Genomic DNA, 26501 nt, shown 5'->3' with positions numbered 1-26501 from the left:
GTGTTGTTAGGTTTAATTTATTGTTTATTTTGCACATGTGTCAATTATGTATAATTTATGTTGATTTACCTTTATGTTACCTTATGTTTGTCCTCGTCTTATAATGTACTGTGCTGCTGCTGCTGCAAAAAGCTAATTTTCATGGCATTTATACCCTGTGTATGTGCATCTGTGACAATAATGAACTTGAACTTGATCCCTCAGCTGCTTGAAATTCCAGCCTCAAGGGCAATAATCCAGGTCTCTGGACACAAGTCCAGTAACTTTAGCCAGAACATTCTTGGACATCCTTTACTGTCTAAAGGCAGTATACAAATTCAAGCTGGCACAACTTAATGTTCGATCTTATCACATTTTTCTCCACACCCAGCTGTCTGTCTGCAAACCTCAACAGCTGCTCATGCTGTAAAAAAGAACCACTTTGTACAAGAGTTACTTTCAATCTAGTTTCAGATTCCTTGCATGTCAAAACACCTTTGCAGGACGTTCAAAATCCTCAGCTGCCCGCAAAGGGAACTTTGCATAAATTCCTCATTTCTTATCTTCCCTCTGTGGACTAACTTGCTGCAACACACAGAAAAATTCCCTGAAGTACATTTATCCATGAACTTTCTGTAGCCAGCAATACAGAGTTGTGTTCAGATAACACCACTCTCATCCCTCACGGAGCCTCAACAGGTGTAGTCACCACAGAAATGGAGCAAATTATTTACACACAGCAAGCTCCCACAAATAATGGATACATCATCTGCTTCTTGGGAATGTTAACTGAGGGAAAAATATTGGATAGGATTTATCCTGCTCTTCTTCAAAAAGATACACCAATGGGTCTTTTACATCTGTCTGTCCAAAGCAGACAGGGCTTTGGGTCAACACATCATCTGAAGGAAAGTACCTTGGACATTACAGCACTCCTTCAATACTGCTCTGGAGCTTTGGCTTGGATTCCTGTATTTGAATCTCTGGAACAGAGCAACAACTTTCTGACTCAGGGAAGGGAGAGTGCTCCTAACAAAGCCCTGGCTGATGCCCCATCACACAGGATCCTGCAAAGTGAACTTCAGAATTTCTTCACATGATGGTACAGAGTCTCAGTATAGAGTCAAGGAGCTAATGTTTCCATGCAAAGTCCTCTAATCTCAACGATCAAAACCTGATGCAACACACAAAACTCTGAAGGAACTCAGCCGGTCAGGCAGCATCTATGGAGGGAAATGGACAGTCGACGTTTTGAATTGAGACCCTTCATCTGGACTAGGGTCCAGATGCCTAGGGATGAGGTGACAGGCGCTGAATGAATGAATGAAACACTTTTTATTCAACAGGCAAGGAGTCATGTTATTTCAATTTAGAAGTTATTTAGCAATGTAAGTTGAGAAGCAAGCAAAGTGCAGAACCCAAACTACCTTGGCCTATTTTATGTGCAAGTAAGCTAATGTCATAAAATAATTGAGTCATTCAGCCTACCGAGTCTGCACCATTAACCACCCAGTACAGATAAAGGGTCTCAACCCGAAACGTCGACTGTCCATTTCCCTCCACAGATGCTGCCTGACCTGCTGAGTTCCTCCAGCTTTTCGTGTGTTACTCCCGATTCCAGCATCTGCAGTCTTGTATGTCTACCAAAATCTGGTCCTCATTTAAAACACGTCGCTAGGAAGTGTGGCTTGTGGAGGTTGGGTGATGCAGTAATCTTACTTTTACCACATGCACTTGCAGTATACCACTGGCCAATACCACAGTGAGGGGTCTGCTTTCATTCAACTAATTGAAATAAGTCAGAAGAGAATGCCTTTAACTCTCTCCCACTCTAACAAAACACAGAATTCCTAACACTGAATGGAAGAACTTCACATTCAGCAGCAGAAAGTGATGAGTACATCAGCTACAGCTCAGCCAACTGCATTCTCGCAGAGTAGGATCAGTTCCCACTCTGGAGACTTGAACATGGAATTCTAGGCTTGCATTTTGGCATAGTACTGGGGGAAGTGCTGTACTGCTGTACGGTTCATCTGTTGAATGGAATGTTAAACCCCAGGCCCTGTCATCTCCTGCGATGGTCATGATCCAACATTGCCAATTTGAAGATGAGAGTGGGAGATATCTGTGGGGCTCTGGCCGTAATCTATCCCCCAACAGTGTCACTGAAACAGATTCTTGGGATATTATCACACTGCTGTTTGTGGAAGCTTTCTGTGCATCTTTGTTACATTACAAAAATAACTACAATTGAGAACTTCTTTGACTGTAAGCTGTTTCCGGATGATGAGACAGGCACTGAATGAATGCAACTCCTTTTAGGCAGCAGGCAAGGATTGGTATTGGTTTATTATTCTCACTTGTACCGAGGTAATGTGAGAAACTTGTCTTGCATACTGTTCATACAGATCAATTCATTACACAGTGCATTGAGGTAGTATAGGGTAAAAACAACAACAGAATACAGAGTAAAGTGTCACAGCTACAGGGAAGTGCATTGCAAGTAGACAATAAGGTGCAAGGTCAAACAAAGTAGATTATGAGGTCAAGAGTCCATGACTTCAATTTAAAAGTAGCTTAGCAAAGTCAGGTGAGAAGCAGGCAAAGTGCAGAACCTAAACTATCATGGCCTATTTTATTTGCAACTAAGATAATGTCATAAAGCCATAGAGTCATACAGCTTGGAAATGGGCCCTTCAGCCCACCGAGTCTGCACCAACCATCAACCACCCATATGCATTAATCTGACATTAATTTCATTATTTTATTCTCCCAACATTCCTATCAACACCCCCCAGATTCTACCATTTACCTACACACTAGGGGCAATTTACAGATGTCAATTAACCTACCAGCTCAACTCTGGGATGTGGGAAGAAACTGGAGCACCCTTGGGAAACCCACGTGGTCACAGGTAGAACGTGCAAACTCCACACAGACAGCACCTGAGGTCAGGATTGAACCCAGGTCTCTGGCACTGGGAGGCAGCGGCTCTACCAGCTGTGCCACTGCTATGGAAAAATACCCCTGTAATTCTCATTGGATGGTACCTTAAATCTGAAATTAAAACAGGAGATACCATGAGTACTCGGCAGATCTAGTAGCATCTGGGGAGAGAGAAAAACAGAGTTAACGTTTCAGGTTTGTAATATTATCTCAGCGTCTCACTCTTGTAGCATTAAGAATACTTTATGTTTTTATTTCAGTTTTCCAGCATCCACAGTATTTAGCTTTTGCACTAGGGTTTGGAAGGAAGCCTTTATTTCCTTCCTGTCATTTATAATAATTCAGGGAAAATAAAAGAAAGATTCACGGTACTAAATGTTCAAACAAATGTACATTATTCAAATGTCTCTATCAATACCTTGAAGTAAATCTAAATTTAATCCTTGATTCTTCCCCTTCTGCCAAAATTTGTCCTTCCTCACCACCACATTAACCCTCACCCTCTCGACACCCACCTCAAGAATGCAACTGCCGTGTTCCTGCACTGTGATTTTCTTTCATATATTAGAGTCTTGGAGCTCAATGTTTATAAATAGATGGGACTTGACAAAGAGCTTTATGTAATCAGAGTGCAAATCAGCATGGCACTCTGGAGCTGAAAGGCCTCTGTGCTGTTGTTTGAAGCATTTAAAGGTTATATTTAAATACATTTAAATCTGACTTGAATTTTCATGAAAACCTCGACGAGAAATTTAATCAAACAACCATTCAGCTTAATCCACATGAGCATTTGTGAATCAGTATGATTACTAGACCAGGTGCTGTATTTGGAGGCTTCAAGATCAGTTATGAAGTAGCATTTAATTATCCACATTATAAAAGGTGGCCCACTATGGTTAATATACAAATAACAAAATTATTGGAGACTATAGACAGATTTGTTTATGGCTGAGTTACTTATTGTATGACTTACAGTTCACCTTTAGCCCAATTCTGCATCATCTTAAAAACCTGTAAGAATCTGTAATCTCCCAATTCAGACCAAATGAATATCGCTGGTGTTAATTGCTCCACCATTGACCCTCAGTGCCTTCAGATATCCAAGTCCTCCGTTCTGAAATTCTCACCCTGAACCTCCTCCTTCCTGTCATACTTCAGTCTCAGCCGGGACTCAGTGATGAAACCTCTCACTTCCGATTCAGGTTAAAACACCACAGTGGAAGATCAAGCACAAAACTCAACTCCAGGCCCCCCTCCCCCTGCAGTACTGAGACCATCTTTTACATGAGACGTGAGACGAAGGCTTCCTAAGGCCATTTGCTCTCTTGCGTGAATAGAGAAGATCCCAGGACCACAATAGTGAAGAAGAGCAGGGGAGTTCTCCCTGCTGTTATTCCTCAACCAATATCACTAAAACTAACTAGTTGCTCATTATCACATTGCTGTCTGTGGGAACTTGCCGTGTGCAGTTTGACTGTTGCATTTCATACATCCACAAACAAATGCACCCCAAAGTTATTTCATCAGCCGCCTGGTTCTTTTGAATGTCTTGAGAAGGACTTGAAGGACATTGTGGAAATACAAATCCCTCTTCCCATTCAACCCATCTCCCTCTACCCTGACTCGCTTTCACTCCTCCTCAGTCTTCTCTCTTCTTCTTCCTCCTTGCCCGTGGGTTCATATCCCCTCCCCTCCTCTACATCTACCTCCTTTCTTTGCCATCTGTCCTCCCACTCTCTCCAGCCTCCTTCTCCCACTTTTTTGTTCCTCCATCCTCTCCCTAACCCGATATTTCGTCCCCTGTCTATTAAAGTCCCTTCACTTTCTTTCCCCCTTTCTAATTCTCCCCTCTCTCCTCCCCCTTCCTCTCCCCTCTGCTCTTTCTCCTCCTTCCCCCTTCTCCCTCCTCCTGGCCTGAGGCATCATCTGCTCACTACCTCTCCAGCTCCTGGTGAGTGCTGGCCCTCTCTGCCCACTGTCCACTCTCACCAAATGTTGGAGGCCACAGAATCTCCAGCCCCTACTTGACCTTATGTATGCACACAGGGTATTGTTGTGTGGACCAGTCTCTACTCTCTTCCAGCCAGCCATGGGTGCACAGAGGGAACTTACTCCTTTGACCACTGCCTATGGAACAGACACACATAACGTGATAACCCTGAACTTTGCACAAATCCTACACCACTGCAGAGATTGCAACTGAACCAACAATTCTCACCAGAGGGAGACACTAGAGATTGCAGATGCTGAAATCTGGACCAACACACAAAACGCTGGAGGAACTCAGCAGGTCAGGCAGCATCTGTGGAGGGAAATGGACAGTCAATGTTTCAGGTCGAGGCCCTTCACCTGGATTGAAAGACAGAGGGGAAATAGCCAGTATAAAGAGGTGGAGGGAAGGGTTGAAGCAAGAGCTGGCAGGTGATAGGTGGATCTGGGTGAAGAGGGGTGATAGGCAAATGGGGGAGGGTGGAGTGGGAATGGTGCCAGTAGGTGGGAGGAACTAGGCAGAATTGACAAAGGGCTGAAGATGATGGAATCTGACAGAAGGGGATGTTGGCACATGGATTAAAGGGAGGGAGGTGGGGAGAGCAGAGGGGGAGTAGTGGGGCAGGGGAACCAGTGGGAGGAGTGTGTGGGTGATGGACAGATGGAGAGGGTGGGGGAGGGGACAGAGACATGGTGATGGGCAGGGGGGTTGGGTGCTGGTAGATCAGGAGGACAGAGTAAAGGGACAGAGGGGGAGCAGTTATCAGAAGTTGGAGAATTCAGTGTTCATGATGCCAGGTTGTAGACAACCCATGGTTCTCTTCAGATGGCTGACAGGGCAGTTTACATACCTCTTTAGTTTTTTTCTCCCTCTTGTTCTGTTCCCTGAGGAGTATTGGCTAATTAACACTGTTGAGGAGGTCTCCAAATGCTTAAGCCTTGAGACTTCACCACCATAATTTCCACAAAAATAGTTTAGCAGCATAATTTCATCTGCAGCTACCCTCCTCTGCCTGTCTAGACCAAACCCTGGTTTTAGCCATATTACTCCATTTTATACTCAGAATGATGAGTATGGATTGTAATCATGTAGCAGACAGAATTATTTTCAAACCCCTGCCACAGAATGAGTAAAGTCTCAGGATTAATCAGCAAGAAACCTAATACAAATTTGCAAGTAGTTTTAAACAATTGTAGTGCTCTATTTCTTTCAAAGAATCCTCATTAAAAAGAGATCACATTTTACAGTGAGATCTGTTTTACATCCCAGAACATAGAACATAGAACGGAAACAGGCTCTTCGGCCCACAATGTTGTGCCAAGCTAATTAAATGCCTAACTAAACTAATCCCTTCTACCCACACGATATCCATATTCCTCCATTCTCTGCATATTCATGTGCCTATCTAACAGCCTCTGAAATGTCTCTATCATATTTGCCTCCACCACCCCCCCTGGCAGCGCATTCCAGATATGCACCACTCTCTGTGTAAAAAACTTGCCCCACACATCTCCTTTGAAGTTACCCCTTCTTACCTTAAATGCATACCCTCTACTATTAGACATTTTGACACTAGGAAAAAGATACTGGCTGTCTACTCTGTCTATGCTTCTCATAATCTTATAAACTTCTATCAGTTCTCCCCTCAGTCTTGCTGGCTCCAGAGAAAACAACCCAAGTTTGTCCGCCCTCTCCTCACAGCACATGCCCTCTAATCCAGGTAGCTTCCTGGTAAACCTCTTCCGCATCCCCTCCAAAGCCTCCACATCCTTCCTTTAATGGGGTGACCAAAATTGAATGCAGTAGTCCAGATGCAGCCTAACCAGAGTTTTATAAAGCTGCAACATAACTCCCTAACTCTTGAACTCAGTGCCTCGACTAATAAAGGCAAGCATGCCATATGCCTTCTTTACCACTCTATCAACCTGTGTAGCCACTTTCAGGGAGATCCTCCAGAATGTTTTCTCCCCTCTTAATTGTGAAAGGGGCATCCACGCCCACTGATTCCCAGTGAAGTGAGTTCCATGTCCCATTTAATTGTTGGCAGGGCAGAGAGGGAAAGCTGGAGAGAGTGGAAGTGAAAATTCTCCTGCACATCTGTCCCTGCTGGCCACAACACAAAAGCCTCCAAAGCCACTGAAATTACCTTGGAGACACAGGAGAACTGCGAATGCTGGAATCTGGAGCAACAAACAATGTGCTGGAAGAACTCAGAGGGTCAAGCAGCATCTGTGGGAGGAAAGGAATTGTTGATGTTTCAGGTTGAAACCTTGCATCAGGACTGAGAGTGGAGAGGCCAGGCGGTCTGTATAAGGAGGAGAAGGGGAGTGGTGAGAAAGGACTCCGAAGTGATTGACTCCAGCCCCGCTCACCCACTTCCCCTCCCCTCCCCCCACCTGGAACTACCTGCCTGTCATCTTACATTCCTCTTAGTTCACCAGTCACCTTGGAATCCTTTCTCACCACTCTCTTTCTCCTCTTTATACTGGTCATCTCATTTGGGCAGACTGAAAATTTTTCCAATCAGTCCCACTCACTTTTTTACTTCATTTTCTAGTATGTTCACCGTGATACACCAGTGACTACTCTTTATCAGCTGTAAAGCCCATTAATGCTCGAGTCCTTGTGTGTGGGAGATCATGTCTCACAAATTTGATTGAGCTTTTTGAAGAAGTGACCAAGAAGGTCAATGAGGGCAGGGCGGTAGACATAGTCTATGTGGACTTCAGTAAGGTCTTTGATAAGGTTCTGCGTGGTAGGCTGCCATGGAAAGTTAGATTGCGTGGGATCCAGGGAGAGCAAGCTAACTGGATACAGAATTGGATTGGTGGTAGGAAGCAAAGGGTGATGGCGGAAGGTTGCTTTTCAAACTGGAGGCCCGTTACTAGTGGTGTGCCTCAGGGGTTAGTGCTGGAGCCATTGCTGTTCGTCATCTATATCAATGACTTGGATGAAAATGTACAAGGCATGGTTAGTAAGTTTGCAGATGACACTATAATAGGTGGTATCATAGACAGTGAAGAAGGTTATCAAAAATTACAGCTGGTAAGTGTGCTGAGGAATGGCAAATAGAGTGTATTCAGATAAATGCAAGGTGTTGCATTTTGGGAAGTCAAGCTAGGGTAGGACTTTCACAGTGAACAGCAGGGTCCTGGGAAGTGTCATAGGACAGAGGGACCTTGGAGTACAGGTACGTGGTTCCCCGAAACTGGTGTCACAGATAGACAGGGTGGTGAAGAAGGCTTTTGGCACGCTGACCTTCATCAGTCAGGGCACTGAGTATAGAAGTCGCGATGCTATGTTGCAGTTGTACAAGGCACTAGTGAGGCCGCACTGGGAGTATTGTGTTCAGTTTTGGTAAGCCTGCTATAGGAAAGATGCTATTTAGCTGGAAAGAGTATGAGAATTTTGCCAGGACTCAAGGGACTGGGTCATAGAGACAGGTTGGGCAGACTAGGACTTTATTCCTTACAGAGTAGAAGACCGAGGGGTGAGAGGGGAAAGTTTTAAAAAGGACCCAAGAGGCAACTTCTTCACGAAGAGGATAGTGCGTATATGGAACGAGCTGCCAGAGGAAGTGGTTGAGGAAGGTATAATAACATCAGTTAAAAGACATTTGGACAGGTACATGGATAGGAAAGGTTCAGAGGGATATGGGCCAAATGCAAGCAAATGCTTCGATGGGCATCTTGGTCAGCATGGATGAGTTGGGCCGAAGGGCCTGTTTCCAATTTGTATGACTCTATGACTCCAACCTCTCAGCACTTAAAACCCTTAGCACCATTTTCTATTTTTCTTATTTTAAGTGAATCCCTTTGCATTTCTCCATGTTATTTTCTATTTGTCACATTCTTGGCCACTTGTAATCTTTATAGCTCCAGTGCATCCTCTTCACAGCTCACTTTGCAACCTAGCTTTGCATTGTCATCCTTAGGATCCATTTACTCTGTCCCCTCCTTGATATTGATTGTAACCAATTAATGTTTCAAAGTTTCACCAGACCGCTCACAGCCTTGGATTGTAAAGTGTCACAAACCAGCAACAAAAGAAACACACTGAGCATGATTCAGTGTTAAAAACTATTTTATTAATCACTACTTATGATAATATGGAAAATAAAAGTTAAAAAAAAATGTTAGTATGTTAGAATTCAAAAATGTTAAACCTTGAACGTTAACCCCAAAACTAAACTCTTTGTGTGTGTGTGTGACAAAGTCCAAAACTCCCAGTTCCTGAATGGTTCTTAAAGTTCAGTTCCGCAAGCCATAAGGTGAAACATGAGCAAGGGCTTCTTCAACAACCACCGTTGTCTGAAGATAAGATGTAGATGTAGAAAAACATAGAGAGAGTACATACGAAATCCAAATGTTCCATGATGGAACCCAAACGACACTTCAGTGTTTACTCGGTAGTGACTTCCTCACCCCGAAAAGCATCCGAACCGTGGTCGTCCACACACAAATACCTGTTTCCTTCTACAGGTCAGCAACAAAGTGAACTCCACCGGATTACTTCCAACTTCCATACATGGATTTTAGTGGCAAACACAGTTATTGTTTCTCATCCATCGATAGAGAAAACAAGCAGGCTGGTGTCTCTCTCCCTTCTCTCTCTCTCTCCTTCTTCTGACTTCTTCAACAACGTCATTACGTCCTTTATCTTCTATTGACGTAAGCACGCCCCACACACACATACACACACACTCTCTATCTTAAAGGGACTTTCACTGAGTCCGTAACAGAAGTGTTATACAGCTGGGTGAGTGGGCTGAATTGTGTTATTGCCTGCTCTCTGGTTGCTAACGTTGTAACACTGGTAGTCAATGAGTTGAAGGCAATGCTAACTCTTCCCCAGTACTGAAATGGTTGGAATTTCACTGTGCGAAGGCTCAGAGCATTCACTGAAAGGGGTGGCTAAGAAAAGTCAATGCTCAGGTTTAAGAAAACAAAATTCACCTGCCACTGTTTTCCAGCTCCACCCCTTTTCACCTCCCCTAGCTGGGACTACCCGCCTGTCATTTTACACCCCTCCTCAGTCCAATCACCTCAGAATCCTTCCACTCTCCACTTTATACTGGCCATCTCACCTCTCCACTCTCAGTCCTGACGCAGGGTTTCCACCTGAAACGTCGACAATTCCTTTCCTCCCGCAGATGCTGATCAATCTGTTGAGTTCCTCCAGCAGATTGTTTGTTGCTTGAGAAAACAAAAAATTGTTTGTGGGAAAGGTCCAGAAGTTAAAGTGCATTGCCTGGTTCCAGGAACAGTGATGGACTTTCCATTCTGCTACAGATCATGGTTTGATTACATGTAACATTTTGTCAAAAGAGCAGAATTATCACTGCAAGGTTTGAACTTTGAAATCAAAAGTACAGGCATGAAATTCCGATCACTGATTATGAAGGTGTCAGGTGTACTAAAGAGTAGGTGAGAGAACATACAGCTAAGAAAACAATAAAAAATGATACAGGTCAATAGAGGAAAATGTTAACCTAAACACATGTCAGTTTGAATAAATTATATTGCCCCTCCTCGTGAGAACTGATTGGTGGTTTAATTAAACTCTGTCAGTATTGCAGTGCAGAAATGATTAACTGTTTGACCAGTGATTGATTACTCATTATGGGTCAGTTGTTTTGTTGATTACAGTTATCAAAATACCTTTGAAGACCAGCGTCTGAGGGCTCAGAATGCATTAAGGCAAAGGAGTTTTGAGGGTCTGGAACATTCATCTGTGAAGAATGGGTGACAACTTCAAGAGGGAAGGAAAAGGAAATGACTTTCAATAATATAGCAGTGATTACAGATGCAATTAATTTTTGTTCTGGGTTCCTTGTGGGCCTCAGCTTATGAAGACAATGTCAAGGAGATGAACAACATGAAGAAACTGTAAAAATAAAATAAAACCCAACAGACTAGGCAGCATCTATGGAGGGATAGACAGAGTTAACATTTCTGTTTGATCACCTGTCATGGGTGAAAAGTTGCCAACCTGAAACATGAACTCCATTTCTCTCTGCACAGATGCTGCCTGACCTGCTGCCTGACCAGCACTTTTTGACTTATTTCAGATTTCCAACATCTACAGTATTTTGCTTTCAGAAGCATTAGATAATGTTTGGCAAGCATGGGAACCAGGAACTCATAGAGCAGGTATTCAGCCTTGACCAGGAAGGTCAGGGAGTACATGATTTCATTGAGTACCTTTGGCAGATTGGTAGCGATGGCAATAAAAACTTACACACATCAGCATCTACCCTTCGATCGATTATTTAGACAGGCAGACTCTTCAAAAATTCTGCAGTATCATTCGTAAAATTAGCATTATATCTGATCAAACTGTTCTTCTTTATTCATAGAATATTCCATACACCTAACCTTAATGAAATTTTACGCTGGGAGGTCATTTAAAGTGGATGGTGAATCTCTGGAACTCTCCAAACAGGATGGCTGTGGAGGCTGGATATATGGAGGCATTTAAGGGGGAAGCAGATATGTTTTTGAGAGATCAGGGAATTGAGGGCTATGGGGAACTGGCACAGAAGGGTTGAGGCCTGGGGCAGATCAGCCATGATCATATTGAAGGGTGGGGCAGGCTTGAGGGACCGAGTGGCCTACTCCTGCTCCTATTTTCTCATGTTCTTATGTTGCCTGAGCGTGAAACTCTAAAATTTAAGACTTACAAAAAACTTGTTCATGCATTGATCAAAACAAAATCATGATACTTTCCTACACAGCCGCCTCTTCTGCAGCTAACAGCTCCTCAAGTCCATCTCTTTCTGGAGGCTAAAAGACACTTGAACAGGTACACAGATAGGAAAGGTTTAGAGAGATATGGGCCCAGGCGGGCAAATGGAACTAGCTTAAAAGGCCATTTTGGTCAGCATGGACAAGTTGGGCTGAAGGGCCTGTTTCTGTGCTGTATTGCTGTACAACTCTATAACTGGTCCTCTTTCAGGTATGGAGATTTGGAGACAGGAAGATTTCTTACATTTGAAGGAAAAGTAGTTTTAAACATTGTTAAAAATTAGAATACTTTAGAACAAAAGCAAAATACCGTGGATATTGGAAATCTGAGACAATTTTGAGATAAGCTAAGAAACTGGGACAGTAAGAATCATTGGTCCAGAGGTTAGATTGTACAGCACAGATTTATATCAGGGGAAGGCAAATGAAAATTGTCCCTTCGCTGAGTGAAATGCTGTTAAGCTTGAAGGAAAAAGTATTAACTGATAAAAGAAAAAGCTTCATCTCAATATAAGAAGTTGCTTTGATAAGTCAATCAGAAATTAATATGAAATTTTAGAATCATTTCTCTTGAGGTCAAAAGTAGTAATTTATGAAAGAAAAAAAGCTTTATCTCAATAGAAGTTGTTTTAACTAAGTCAATCAGAAATCGCTATGATGGACTATAAAACATTTACTTTTAAGCAAAATGTTATATTCCAAGATAGAAAATGTTTATTCTCAGTGTAGGAAGTTGTTTGATCAAGTGAAGCATTCAGTAAAGGATTTTGAGTTATTGGATTTAAAGTAAGAACCAGTGATTGATGGAAGAAAAGTCTTTATCCCAGTATTAGATTTTGTTTAGACCAAGTCAATCAAAAATTGACAGGAAGATTTGTTTGTCCATGCCAACCAAAAGGTTACTTTGAAATAAAAACCATTAGGCATTTGAAATAAAGCATCACTGTCTTGCATTCTGTTTTGATCAAGTCAATTAAAAGTTGATTTGGCAGAATGTAATGACTCATTCAGTCAAAAATAATTCGTACACTGACATGAAAGCCCACTTTCATGAATTACTCATTTTTATTTGAAACCAAGTGTCATACAGTGCACAGTGTCATTGTTTGATTCATTTTCTCACTACAATAACTTTCAGGATGACTTTGCTAATTAAAAAGGAAGTGATTTCAATGTACCATGATCCTCTTAATCAAAGCAGCTTCTTTCGTTGAACTAGAACTATCATTTAAATGAATGACAACTCTTCCCTATCAATCAAATGACTTTCAATGTTACAGCACAATGATTCACTAAATCTAAACAACCTCACACTGCAGTGAGGATTTTCCTATCATGGTTTACTGCTTTTCTCTTCAAATCATGTTGATCCCCTTTGTCACAGATACGTTCACTTGATGAAAGCAATGCCACTCAATGAGATATAACTTATATTGATTAGAATATGTAAAAAATAGCAAGTGCATTTGAAGTAATGACATAATCTCACCTGTTGGCTGCTGTTAGTCACAACATCATGTGTTAAAGCACCTGGTGTTGCCAAGCGATTATTATTGATAGTAACTACCAGCATATTAAGTCTGGCTCATAGACCACCTCTAAACACACAACTGGTTTGGTTTGATTTGGTTTATTATTACTGTCAGATGTACCGAAATACAGTAAAAAGCTTTTGGTATGTGCCATCCGGACAGATCATTCCACACGGAACTACATCAAGATATTTCAAGAGGAAGAAAAAGAGAATGCAGAATATAATTGCTACAGTTATAGAGAAAGGGCAGTACAGGTAGACAAATAAAGTGCAAGGGCCATGATGAGGTAGATTGAGAGGTGGCTCAATAAGAGTTCATCTTTTAGCATATAAGAGGTCCATTCAAGAGTCTGATAACAGTGGGATAGAAGCTGTCCTTGAGCCTCCTGGTATGTGCTCTCAAGCTTTTGTACCTTCTGCCCAATGGGAGAGGGGAGAAGAGAGGGGCGAGAGGCGTCCTTGATTACGTTGGCTGCTTTCCTGAGGCAGTGGGAAGTGTAGATGGAATAAATGGAGGGGAGGCTGGTTTGCATGATGGACTGAGCTATGTTCACAACTCTCTGCAATTTCTTGAGGTCTTGGGCAGAGCAGTTGCTGTACCAAGCTGTAATGCATCCGGATAGGATGCTTTCTATGGTGCATCTGTAAAAATTGGTGACTGGTGAGTCGATAAATCTGTGCAGGTTGCTGCAGTTGAAGAGAAACACTGATAACAAGAATATCAAAGACACAGGGACAAAGACTCAGGTGCTGAACATCACAGGAGAAAATATTATATGTTCTGTGAAATGGTGGCTCAATAAGAAGCCTTGACATGTACAATCAAGCACTTGAGTTCCATGCAGCAACCACTGAAAAGATGGAAATGTTCTTTATGGCTGACTATATTCTCAACGCTGAGGACCATGTTGAAAGCATTTTGCCATAAGAGAGTCTGAGAAGGGTGTCAAAGCCTTGACTTGCAGTCAAAGGATATAGCAGAATAATGATCAGTTGTAGATATGAGCAGAGAAATGGCAGATGGATTTAATCCAAGAAAGTGTGAGGTGTTACACTTTGGGAGGTCTAATGTAAGGGGAAAGTATACAGTTAATGGCAGGACCCTTAACAGCATTGATGTACAGAGGGATCTTAGGGTCCAAGACCAACTTATTGAAAATAGCCACGTAAGTAGATAGGTTGGAAAAAGGTGTACAGCATGCTTGCATTCCTTGGTCAGGGCATTTAAAAAAAGGACTCAGGAAATCATGTTGCAGCTGTATAAAACTTTGGATAGGCCGCTCTTGGAGTATTGTATGCAAATCTGGTTGCTCCATTACAGGAAGGATGTGGAGGCTTTGGAGAGGGTGCAAAAGAGGTTCACCAGGGTGCTGTCTGCATTAGAGGGTATGAGCTATAGGGAGAGGTTGGACAAGCTTGGCTTGTTTTCTCTGGAGTGTTGGAGGCAAAGAGGAGACCTGATAGAAATTCATAAGATTATGAGATCCATAGATAAGGCAGACAATCAGAAATTTTTTTCCCAGGGTAGTAATGTCAATTACTAGAGGACATGCATTTAAGGTGAGAGGGGGAATGTTTTAAGAAGATATGCAGGGCAAGTTCTTTTACACAGAGACTGGTTGGGGCCTGGAATGAGTTGCTAGGAGTAGTGGTGGAAGCAGATACTATGGTGGCATTTAAGAGGCTGTTAGACACATGAATATGCAGGGAATGGAGGGAGATGGATCATGTACAGGTAGAAGAGAATTAGTTTAATTCCGCATTGTGTTCAGTGCAGACATTATGGGCCAAATTGTTCCTGTTCTGTACTGTCCTATGTTCTAAGGCTATTCTATCGATGGAGGTTAACTCTACATGTTTAGCAATCTGGTGGCCCTACAGAAAGCCAAGGGTAATTCATTCATTGAAGTAGTGAAGTAATTGGAAGATTATTTCAATCCATAGCCATTTGAAATAGCAAAGTGCTGCCTATTTGGCACAAAGGTTAGAAGAAACAGTGATCGACAATATTGTTTTATTGAAAGATTTATCCAGGCATTGCAACTCTGGTGGAATAAATTTGTGGAGTACATTTGATTTTGGTTTGAATGATGAATGTATCTGATCAATATTATTAAGCACACAACACCTCACTTATGATCCAATTTGTAAGGTTGCAACCTCGATGAAAATGTCAGCAAAAGATGTCAAGGAATTTTATCACAAGATCACAAGATAAAGGAGCAGAAGTAGGCCATTCGGCCCATCAAGTCTGGTCCGCTAACTCACCATGAGCTAAACTATTCCCATCTAGCCCCAATTCCTGGCCTTTTCCCCATATCCCTTGATACCTTGACTAATTAGATACCTATCTATCTCCTCCTTAAGTGCCCCCAATGATTGGGCCTCCACAGCTGTATGGGGCAACGAATTCCATATATCCACGACCCTCTGGCTAAAGAAATTTCTTCTCGTTTCTGTTCTAAATTGGTACCCTCTAATTCTAAGACTGTGCCCTCTAGTCCTGGACTCACCCACCAAGGGAAACAACTTAGCCACATCTACTCTGTCCATTCCTTCTAACATTCGAAATGTTCCTATGAGGTCCCCTTTCATTCTTTTGTACTCCAATGAGTACAGTCCAAGAGCCGACAATCGCTTATCGTATGTAAGCCCTTTCATTCCGGGAATCATCCCCGTAAATCTTCTCTGAACCCTCTTCAACATCAGTACATCCTTCCTAAGATAAGGGGCCCAAAACTGCACACAGTACTTCAAATGAGGTCTCACCAGTGCCCCACAGAGCCTCATCAATACATCCTTACTTTTATACATTATACCTCTCGAAATGAATGCCAACATGGCATTCACTTTTCTTACTGCCGATCCGACCTGGTGATTAACCTTTAGGGTATCATGCATGAGGACCCCCAAGTCCCTTTGCACTTCTGTACTTTGAATTTTCTCCCCATCTAGATAATAATCTGCCTGTTTATTCCTTCTTCCAAAGTGTACAACCGCACATTTCTCAACATTGAATCTCATCTGCCATTTCTTTGCCCACTCTCCTAAAGTCTCTCTGCAACCTTCCTGTTTCTTCAATACTCCCTACTCCTCCACCTATCTTGGTGTCGTCTGCAAACTTAGCCACAAAACCATTTACTCCATAACTTAAATCATCGACGTACAGTGTAAAAAGAAGTGGCCCCAACACCGACCCTTGTGGAACACCACTGGAAACCAGCAGCCACCCAGAACAGGATCCCTTTATTCCCACCCTTTGCTTTCTGCTTATCAGCCAATGCTCCACCCATTCTAATATCCTTCCTGTAATTCCATGGGCTCTCATCTTATTAAGCAGTCTCTTGTGTGGCACCTTGTCAAAGGCCTTTTGAAAATCCAAATATACTACATCCACAGCCTCTCCCTTATCCATCCTACTTGAGATTTCCTCAAAAAACTCCAATAGGTTGGTCAGGCAGGATCTTCCCTTCATGAAACCATGCTGGCTTGGACCTATCTTGTCATGCACCTCTAGGTATTCCATAACCTTGTCCTTGAGGATCGACTCCAATAACTTTCTGACCACCGATGTCAGACGAATAGGTCTGTAATTTCCTTTATGCTGCCTCCCACCTTTATCCACCACTAGGCACCAGTGGCAACAATTCAGCATCGTGTGACTGCTAGTGACCACCACCACCACCACAGCCTCCCTGCACCCCCACACCCCCACCTTCCCCTAGTCTTGTTGCAGATGCATCAGCAAGTACTCAGCACTGAGCTTTTCTTTTTACGTGGAAATGTGCTTCATGTGTCAGAAGAAGCAACAAAGGCAATGGCATGTAGGTCTACCCTGTTGCTTCAAATACAATCCCTGCACAGAGATGAAATTTATCCAATTCTGATGGAGCAGAACTGGACATGTCACATCTGTCTGACAAGACCTGATATGAAATGGCCAGGAACAGCAAGATTTCAAGGTAAAAGTACAAATAAATGAGTGGCCTGCAGAATTATTCTTTATACAGCAGTGGATTGTTTTATTATGGTAGAGGCACTGAGTACAGAAAGTATATTTAGTGTCAAGACATATTTGGGTGAAGTACTTAAGATACTAGATCAAATACAATGCACCATGTGTTATAATGGCCAATGGGCCATCAAGAAGCTGACATTACCAGACAAGGATTGGGTAAGAAGAGCAGGGGTCCACTGGACAGACATGTTTACTGTTCAAGTTAATGTTCCATAAAGACCACTGCCTGAAGATTCTGAAGCATACAGCAGAGAAGCAGGCTCTTCAGCCCAAATGGTCCATGCCGACCAAGATTCCCATTTTAGCTAGTCCCATTTGCCACGTTTGGCTCATATCCGTCTAAACCTTTCCTATCTATTTACCTGTCCAGGTACCTTCTAAATGTCGTTAATGCACCTGTGTCAACCATTTCCTCTGGCAGCTCATTCCATATACTGACTACCCTCTGGGTAAAAAATTTCCCCTCAAGTCCCTATTAAATCTCTCCCCTCTCAGCTTAACTCTATGACCTCTAGTTCTTGATTCACCAAACCCTTGGAAACACACTGCGCATTGACCCTATCAATGCCCCTCATATTTTATGATGTTGATCATGAGGACATGATGCTTCCTTACAGCCAGTGGATGATGATTTTCCAGTCATAGCAGTAGAAAGCACTGGTACAATACAGGATACTCTTTAGAAATGAATAGATGAACACATTTTCAAAGGTTGGACTGATTCAGATAAGTGCCTAAATGTTGATATGCAGTCTTCAAGCAATAGACAAATCAAGGATCTCAGAATTGGGGCATAAAATAGTCACCCTCAATAACATGGGAATCTGAATCTTGAATGAATTACTCCAGAACATTACTGGTATTGCAAAGCTGAGGGTTGTTGCTGAAAACTTTGCCAGGCATTGACAAAGCTCTAGAAGATTTAGTGTCAACATGTACAGCCTTACAAAAGTACAGAACAAAACCATCAAAGACACCCTCACAGACATGAAGTGGCTGACACAACCACTTCAGAGTGATAACATTGTTTTTTTTCGTCAAAAAGGCATCAAACAACCTTCTAATCCTTAACAACACTCATTCTACAGTTGGACATGTGGGATGATATATAACAGCATAATGAACAATTCAGCAGCTGAAAATGATATGTCCAACCCATGGTATACCTGAAGGGGGTAACTGATCATGGACCTCAATTCTCATCACATCTATTTGAATGATTCATGAGGTGCATTGTGGTACCAAGCACTCATTAATTCACCACACTACCCAGCCTCTGATGGGACAGCTGAAAGATCTGTATGTCTTCTTAAGGAACCCCTGAACATCAAGCATTTCTTTTGTAAAATACAACTTCTGACTTGAGACTCAGGGATTTACAATAGGACATTTGCTATGTTTCATTGTCTGTGGATGAAACTCACCTCCATCTTCAATGTGCCAGTGCAGCCTTGGCTCAATGGAGTAAAAGGATATTTAAAGACCTCATACCTGTCATCAAAACTCATTGTCTCCTGGAAGCTAATACTCACTTTCCTATTTTATGCTTCTGAGACCTGGATTACCAACAGCAGGCAGTTCAAGGCACTGGGGAGATACCACCAATGCTGTCACAGCAAAATCCTTCAAGTTCACTGGAAAGAGAAGCAAACTAGTGTACTCTCCCAGGCCAAAGTCAATGTCAAGCTTATTGTCATATGCACAAGTACATGTGTGCAAAGATACAATGCAAAACTTATTTGCAACAGCATCACATAGCATCATATAAACAGAAAAAAAACATCAAAGACACCCCTGCAGACATGAAGTAGCTGACACAACCACTTCAGAGTGATAACATTGTTTCTTTCATCAAAAAGGCAACAAACAAGAAAAACATAAATTGAACATAAATTATACACAATTTTTACAAGAAAGAACATAATTAGAACAAAAAAAAGTGATCAAAGTGGTCTTGGTGTTGCTAAACTGTAGTGTTTTAGGTTTTCCCAGTTGGTTCAAGAACTGAATGGTTGAAGGGAAGTAGCTGTTCTTGAACCTGGTGGTGTGGGACTTCAGGCTTCTGTATCTCCTGCCTGACAGTAGCTGTGAGAAGATGGCATGGCCCAGATGGTGGGGATCTTTGATGATGAATGTTGCCTTCTTGAGGCAGTGCCTCCTGGGGTGTGCCCATGATTTATTGGGTAGAGTCCACTACTCTCTGCAGCTTCTTACATTCCTGCGCATTCGAATTGCCGTACCAGACCATGATGCAACCAGTCAGGATACTTTCAACAGTACGTCTGTCAAAGTTTGTTAGAGTGTTCAGTGACAAGCCGAACCTCCTAAGAAAGTAAAGACACTGCTGCGCTTTCCTTATGCCAGTACTGAGGTTCTAGTTACAACTCGGCCAGCTATGTTGGGTAGGCCACATTGTTCACATGCCTGACACTAGACTTCCAAGATAGACACTTTATTCTGAGCTCTATTATGTGGAGAAATTAAAGAAAAAAAGATGCAAGGATGTGCTCAAAGCTGCCTCGGAGAAATGCAAGATTCTACCGACTCCTGGGAAACTCTGGCCCGTGACTACTCAAAGCGGAGGTGGAGAAAAAGCATTTTGGATTGTATTGAGAACCTTCAGGATGCCTTGAGGTTTATTGTAAGTAAATTGTAAGTGAATTACTTTCAATTTAATCCATGAAAGTTAAAAGTTAATCTCAACAAATGAATCAAACCATGACGAGGTGGTTTCATGGTGGCTTGGTTTGAAGAGAAGTATCCACGATAGGAAGAGATTTCTCACAGTAAGATAAATTGTTTTGACTACATGAATAAAACAGAGGAAAAGCTCATTGTAAGTCTCTTCACCTTAAGTAATAATCCATGAAAATGCACACAGAAACTAAGGGTAAGTGGTAGGAAGAGTTCACCACCTCACAAGCAACCCACCAATGTGCTTCAGGAGCCACCTCCTCTCCAATCTCCCATCGTGGAAGAGTCTGAACTTCACACATTGACCTCAATAGCCACCTTAGAATCCAAAAAACTGGAGTGGAAGCTGGTCACCCTCAATCCTAAGGAAGTGCCCAAGAAGAGGAAGAAGATGTTGAAACTACTTCTGTCATTCCAGTAACTTTCATGAACGAGTTGAATTAAAAATGGACTTTCTTCATTCTACCAGAAAAAGCTTCTTTCACTGCGTTGGGTTCTCACTAACATGGGTTACTGTTATAGAGTCATACAGCATGGAAACAGGCCCTTCGGCCCAACTTGTCCATGCCGACTAAAATGCCCTTCTAAGCTTGCCCCATTTGCCCGCATTTGGCCCAAATCCCTCTTAATCTTTCCTATCCTTGTACCTGTCCAAGTGTCTTTTAAATGTTGTTAGCGTATCTGCCTCAACCACTTCTTCTGGCAACTCATTCCATATACCTTCATCACACTCTGAGTGAAAAAGTTGCCCCTCAGATTCCTATTAAATTTTTCTCCCCTCACCTTAAACTTATGCTCTCTTGTTTTTGATTCCCTTTCCCTATTAAAAAGACAGGGAAAAGGGTGTGCATTCACCATATCTGTGACTTTGATGATTTTATACACTTCTCTATCACCCCTCATTTTCCTATAATCCAAGGAATAAAGTTATAGTCTGCTCAACCTCTCCCTGTAATTCAGGCCCTCAAGTCCTGGCAACATTCTCCTAAATCTTCTTGCACTCATTTCAGCTTACTGTCCTCCAACAGGGTAACCAAAACTGTACAAAATTTTCCAGGTGTAGCCTCACTAACACCTTGTACAACTGCCACATAACATCCCAACTCCTATACTCAGCGCCCTGACTGATGAAAGCTGGCGAGCCAAATGCCTTCTTCACCACCCTATCTACCTGTGACGCCACTTTCAGGGAACTATGTACCTGTACTCCTAGGTCCCTCTGTTCTACAACACTCCCCAGAGCCCTACCTTTCACTGTAAATGTCCGACTCTGGTTTTACTTCCCAAAAGGCAACACCTTGCACTTACCTGAATTGAACACCAGTTGCCATTCCTCGGCCCACTTACCCAAGATCCCCCTGTAGTTTTTGATAACTTTCTTCACTGTCTTTGATACCACCTATTTTAGTGTTATCTGCATACTTGCTAACCATGCCTTGTACATTCTCATCCAAATCGTTTATATAAATGATGAACAATGGGCCCAGCACCCGATCTCTGTGGTCACAGGCCCCCAGTCTGAAAAACAATCCTCCACTACCCTTGCTTCCTATCATCAAGCCAATTCTGTATCCAGTTAGCTAGCTCTCTCTGGATCCCATGCAATCTAACCTTCCAGACTAGTCTTCCATGCAGGATCTTGTCAAAGGCCTCGCTGAAGTCCATATAGACGTCCACCATCCTGCCTTCATCAATCCTCTTGGGTTCCCATATACAAAGTTGTGCTGACTATCCCTAATCAGTCCTTATCTGACCAAATGCTGGTAGATCCTGTCCCTCAGAATTCCCTCCAGTAACTTACCCACCACTGATGTCAGGCTCACTGGCCTGTAGTTCCCTGGCTTGTCTTTGCTGCTCTTCTTAAATAATAGTACAACAGTACTCCAGACCTCCAAATTTCATATGTGGCTAAAGATGATGCAAATATCTTTGCAAGGGCCCCCACAGTTTCTTCCCTAGCTTCCCACAACTTTGATACCAACCAAATGATGATCAATCCACCTTGAGTCACTTGGTGAACTACTTGCACTGTGATAAAGCTCTTCCAATCATGCTAAACTGCTTTTTTAAATTATACAAAGTTACTTTCAGTGCATCTTATCATAAATGAATCATAACAGTGAGAGATGGAATGTACGTCAGTTATGTCAAAGTTGCATTGAAAGAATAATGCTTCACTTATGAAAAGTACATCATTCATAAAACTACTTTTAATTTTTTCTGCATTACAGATTTTTTTTTCAGATCAAGTGACTTTCAATCACTTTGCCCCAGGTTAATCCACTTGCTCAAATAAATCCTTTCACTAAGCTAAGGCTTTTACTTCTATGTATTGCTACTTTTTACTTCAAACCCAATGACATATGTTACGGCCTTTGAGTATTATGATTCAGTTGATCGAAGTGGCTTGAAACACTGATTTATTTTCATGAATTGTTACTTTATTTACTTAAACTGAAAAGACTGAAAAGAATCTTTCCACAGTTTTATTCATGCAGTCAAAACAATTTATCTTACTGTGATAAATCTTTTCCTATCACGGTCATTACGTTTTTCGTCAAACTAAGTTACCGTTAAATCACCTTGTCATGGTTTGATTCACCTTGCAGGGATGCCTTCATTTGTTGAGATAAACTTTTAACTTTCATGGATTAAATGGAAACTAAGTGACTCACAATGTACGTCTACACTGCTTAATTCACTTGGTCAAAATTATCTCTAACTGCAATAATACTTGTATTTTCTTCAATTTAATACAAAGTAACTTTCAATCTACCATGTCAGTCTTTGATTCTCTTGTTCAAGACAAGTTTTTTCCACTGAACTAGAGTCTTACATGAATTACTGTCACTTTTTTTCTTATTAACCAAATGACTTTCAATCTGAATTTCTGCATTCTGATTCTCCTGTTCAAAACAACTCATAATAAAGCAGCTTCCAGCAATTAGTTCAAAATTAAGTTACTTTCAGTAGATCTTGTCACACTTTATTTGCCCCATATCCATTTCCAAATGTTTTTTTATTTACAGTTAAACAGCCTCATCTTCAACATTTTTATTTATGCTTCCAAAAATTATGTATTTTATAATACATAATTAGTTTCCTTTTTTGAAATTTGGTTGCTGCAATCACTTTTTGATTGTTTCTAACAAATATTCTTATATTACAGACAAGTTTCTTCCTGTTTTTAATCTTCAAACTATTCATTTTCAGTCATGCTTATTTTGAACAGAAGGACTTATTTTATGAAAAAGCTTTATTTTACATGTGCTATGCTTTCTTTGCATGTATTCACTTTGAACAGTTCTCAGCATTTTGTCATTTTGCCAAGAAAAGTACTTCTTTCCTTAATGAAAGATTTTTTTTGTCATGGATTTATAACTGTCTCTTTATATCCAGTTACCTGTATATTTTATTTTCTTCAAAGTAGTCATCTTGTGTTGGTCTTGACATTTTTGGAAAATATCCTACCATACTACTTCTTTCACTAAGATGAAAATTTTCCTTTTATGGAATACATTTTTCTTCAAACCTACTCAGTTTCAGTCTTTGAAAAGCAAAAAAAAATCTGCAGATGCTGGAAATCTGAAGCTGTTAAGGTAGATCAGTCATAGTCTTGCAGAGAAGACTTGAGCACTCCTTCTGTGCTATTTCTTGTCATATCATCCACATGTAATACTAGCACACTTTGTCTCATTCCACAATTGCTGTCAGACCTGCTGAGTATTTCCAAAAAATATCTGGAAATTCTTAGCTGGTCAGGCAGCATCTGTGGAGAGAGAAACAGAACTAAAAGTTTAGGTTGATAACCTGTCATCAGAATGAGGGAAAATTAGAAATCAAGTATGTTTTAAGTTGCAGCAAAGGGAGAGTAGTGGAGAGAACAATGGGAAAGGCTGTCATGGGTTGGACACCTAGGTGTCTGAATGACATATAACAGCTGATTTGTCTGGAAGAGATGCGAGTAGAGGGAAATGAGTGAGGACAGAGGAGAGAGAGGGACACAACGATGTGACAATGATGCTGGTTAAGAGAAGCGTGAAGGCTTGTTAATCTAATCACATCTGAGAAATGAAACTCAGATTGGACGAATGCTTTGTAGAACATCTCCAATCTGTCTGCAATGATGGCCCTGACCTTGAAGTTGCTTGTCACTTTAATTCTCCATCATATTCCCACTCTGACATCTCTACTGTTGGCTTCTTACACCATTCCAATAAAACCCAACACAACCTTAAGGAATAGCACCTCATCTTCCAACTAGGACATGTTAAGACCCTCAGGACTTAACACTGGATTCAGCAATTTTACATAACCAATACTTTCCAGTTTATGTAAGAACAGGCTGGTTCTGATCAAAGGTCTCCGAACAATTATGTTTTACTGCAATTATATTTTCTTTTCAAATTGTACAAGGCCTTGGTGAGATCATGCTTGTTTGCAATTTTCATTTCCTGGCATAAAAAATATTCTTGGGTATAGAGGGAGGTTGGCCATACAGGGAGAGTTTGAGTAGGCTGGGCCTCTATTTTTCAGAGTTTAGCAGAATGAGAGGTGACCTCAGTGAAGCACATAAAATACTTGGAGGGCTTGACAGGGTAGATTTGGGAAGAGTGTTCCTCCTGACTGAGTAGTCTTGAAATAGGGGTCACAGTCTCAAGATACATGGTAGGCCATTTTGTCAAGCCAAGTCAAATCACGTTTATTGTCATGTGCATAAATATGTGAGGTACAGGTACAATGAAAACTTGCTTGCAGCAGTATCACAGGCATGTAGGTTCAGACAACACACAAAACATAAATTATACATAAATTATACAAGACAGTGAACAGAAGCTTGTGCAAAACAAGACACTAGTGGAAAGAAAACCACAAAAGAGACAAGTCCGTAGTGTTCCATTGCTGAGGTAGGAGTAGGGCTGTTCAGGTAGATTCAAGAACCTGATGGTTGTAGAAATGTAGCTGTTCCTGAACCTGGTGGTGTGGGACTTCAGGCTACTGTACCTCCTGCCCAATGGTAGCATTAAGAGGGCATGACCTGGATAGTGGGAATCCTTGATGATAGTTGCTACCTTCTTGAGGCAGCCCCTCCTGTAGGTGCTGTCAATGGTGGGGAGGGCTGTCCCTGTGATGGACTGGGCTGTTTCCATTACTCTCTGCAGCCTCTTGCGTTCCTGTGTGTTGGAATTGCCGTACCAGGGCATGATGTAACCAGTCAGCATACTTTCAACAGTGCATCTGTCAAAGTTTGTTAGAGTGTTTGGTGACATGCCAAATTTAGAACCGAACTGAGGGAAAACTTCTTTACTCATTGGGCAGCGAATCTTTAGAATTCTCTACCCCAGTAGGGATCTTTGTATTCTCTCTCACCACAAGCGAGGTCCCAGAAGACCGGAGAGTGGCCAATGCTATTCCTTTGTTTAAAAAGGGCAATAGTAATCCAGGAAATAATAGGTCAGCGGTAGGGATTGGCAAGTATTCTTAAGGATAGGATTTACTCACATTTGGAAAAGCATAGCGCATAGTCAGCACAGCTTTGTGCAGGTCATATCTTACAAACAGTTGAGATTTTTGAGGAGGTGATGAAGATGATTGATGAGGGTAGGGATGCAGGCTGCGTCCAGAACATTCTATGCAAAAAGATGCATTTCACTGTGTGTTTCGATCTACGTGTGACTAATAAAGAAATCTTATCTTTTTGTCTACATGGACTTTAGTAAGGCATTTGACAAGGTCCTTCATGGTAGGCTAATCCAGAAGATTAAGATGCTGGGGATCCATGGTGATTTGATAGTTTGGATTCAGAATTTGCTTACCTATAGAAGGGCTGAAGGGCCTGTTCCTGAGCTGCACGATTCTATGTTCTAATGAGAATTTTATTACAGGATGGAATGCTTTTGCATTGTAGCTATTCTCTTACTTTTGTTGATAACCATGGGGATTTTGCAGGCTGCTACACTGATGAAGTCTGTATCAACAATTAGGAAAACCGCATATTTAAAATGCAAAACAGGAACTGGGAAAGCCAATAGGAAACATTTCAATAACACTTGACAAAGGTAATTGGCCCAGAATTTGTGGTTAGTGGTGAACCACCAGAACCCACAGTGACACATGACAGCGGATTACTCTTAGCTTGTGTGAGAGGTTACTGCCAAGTTGCTGCTTCAAGCTCACTAATGCACTCTGAAGCTGTCAAAATGCAATGTGTTTCTAACGTTCAGCAATATTCAAAAACACCCCTGAACTATGAAAAATTAATTGAACTTCATAACAAATTGAATAAAGTTTAAAAAATAAAACTGACATTTTATAAACACAAGCATTAAACAATCTAATATCTCAATGCCTTAAGAATAAGCTGGCACTTATATTTTAAGTGGATTTTCCAGCATAATTGCTGGGGAAGTGTGGTAACTTGGTATTCTGCTGCTGGACTCCATTGATTGCATCATTGCACAGTCAAGAAATCAATAGTGATGTGTTATTGATAAGTTCAGGACTTGCGCACATATGCATTTGAACCCCCAACTTTTGGCACACCCAGGTGGTTCTGTGTGGAAATGGCAGCACCTTTGCTTAAAATCTGGTCCA

The sequence above is a fragment of the Pristis pectinata genome, chromosome 7 (assembly GCF_009764475.1).
Source record: "Pristis pectinata isolate sPriPec2 chromosome 7, sPriPec2.1.pri, whole genome shotgun sequence".
In the NCBI taxonomy this organism is placed as follows: domain Eukaryota; kingdom Metazoa; phylum Chordata; class Chondrichthyes; order Rhinopristiformes; family Pristidae; genus Pristis; species Pristis pectinata.
Note: the sequence above shows the minus strand (reverse complement) of the source record.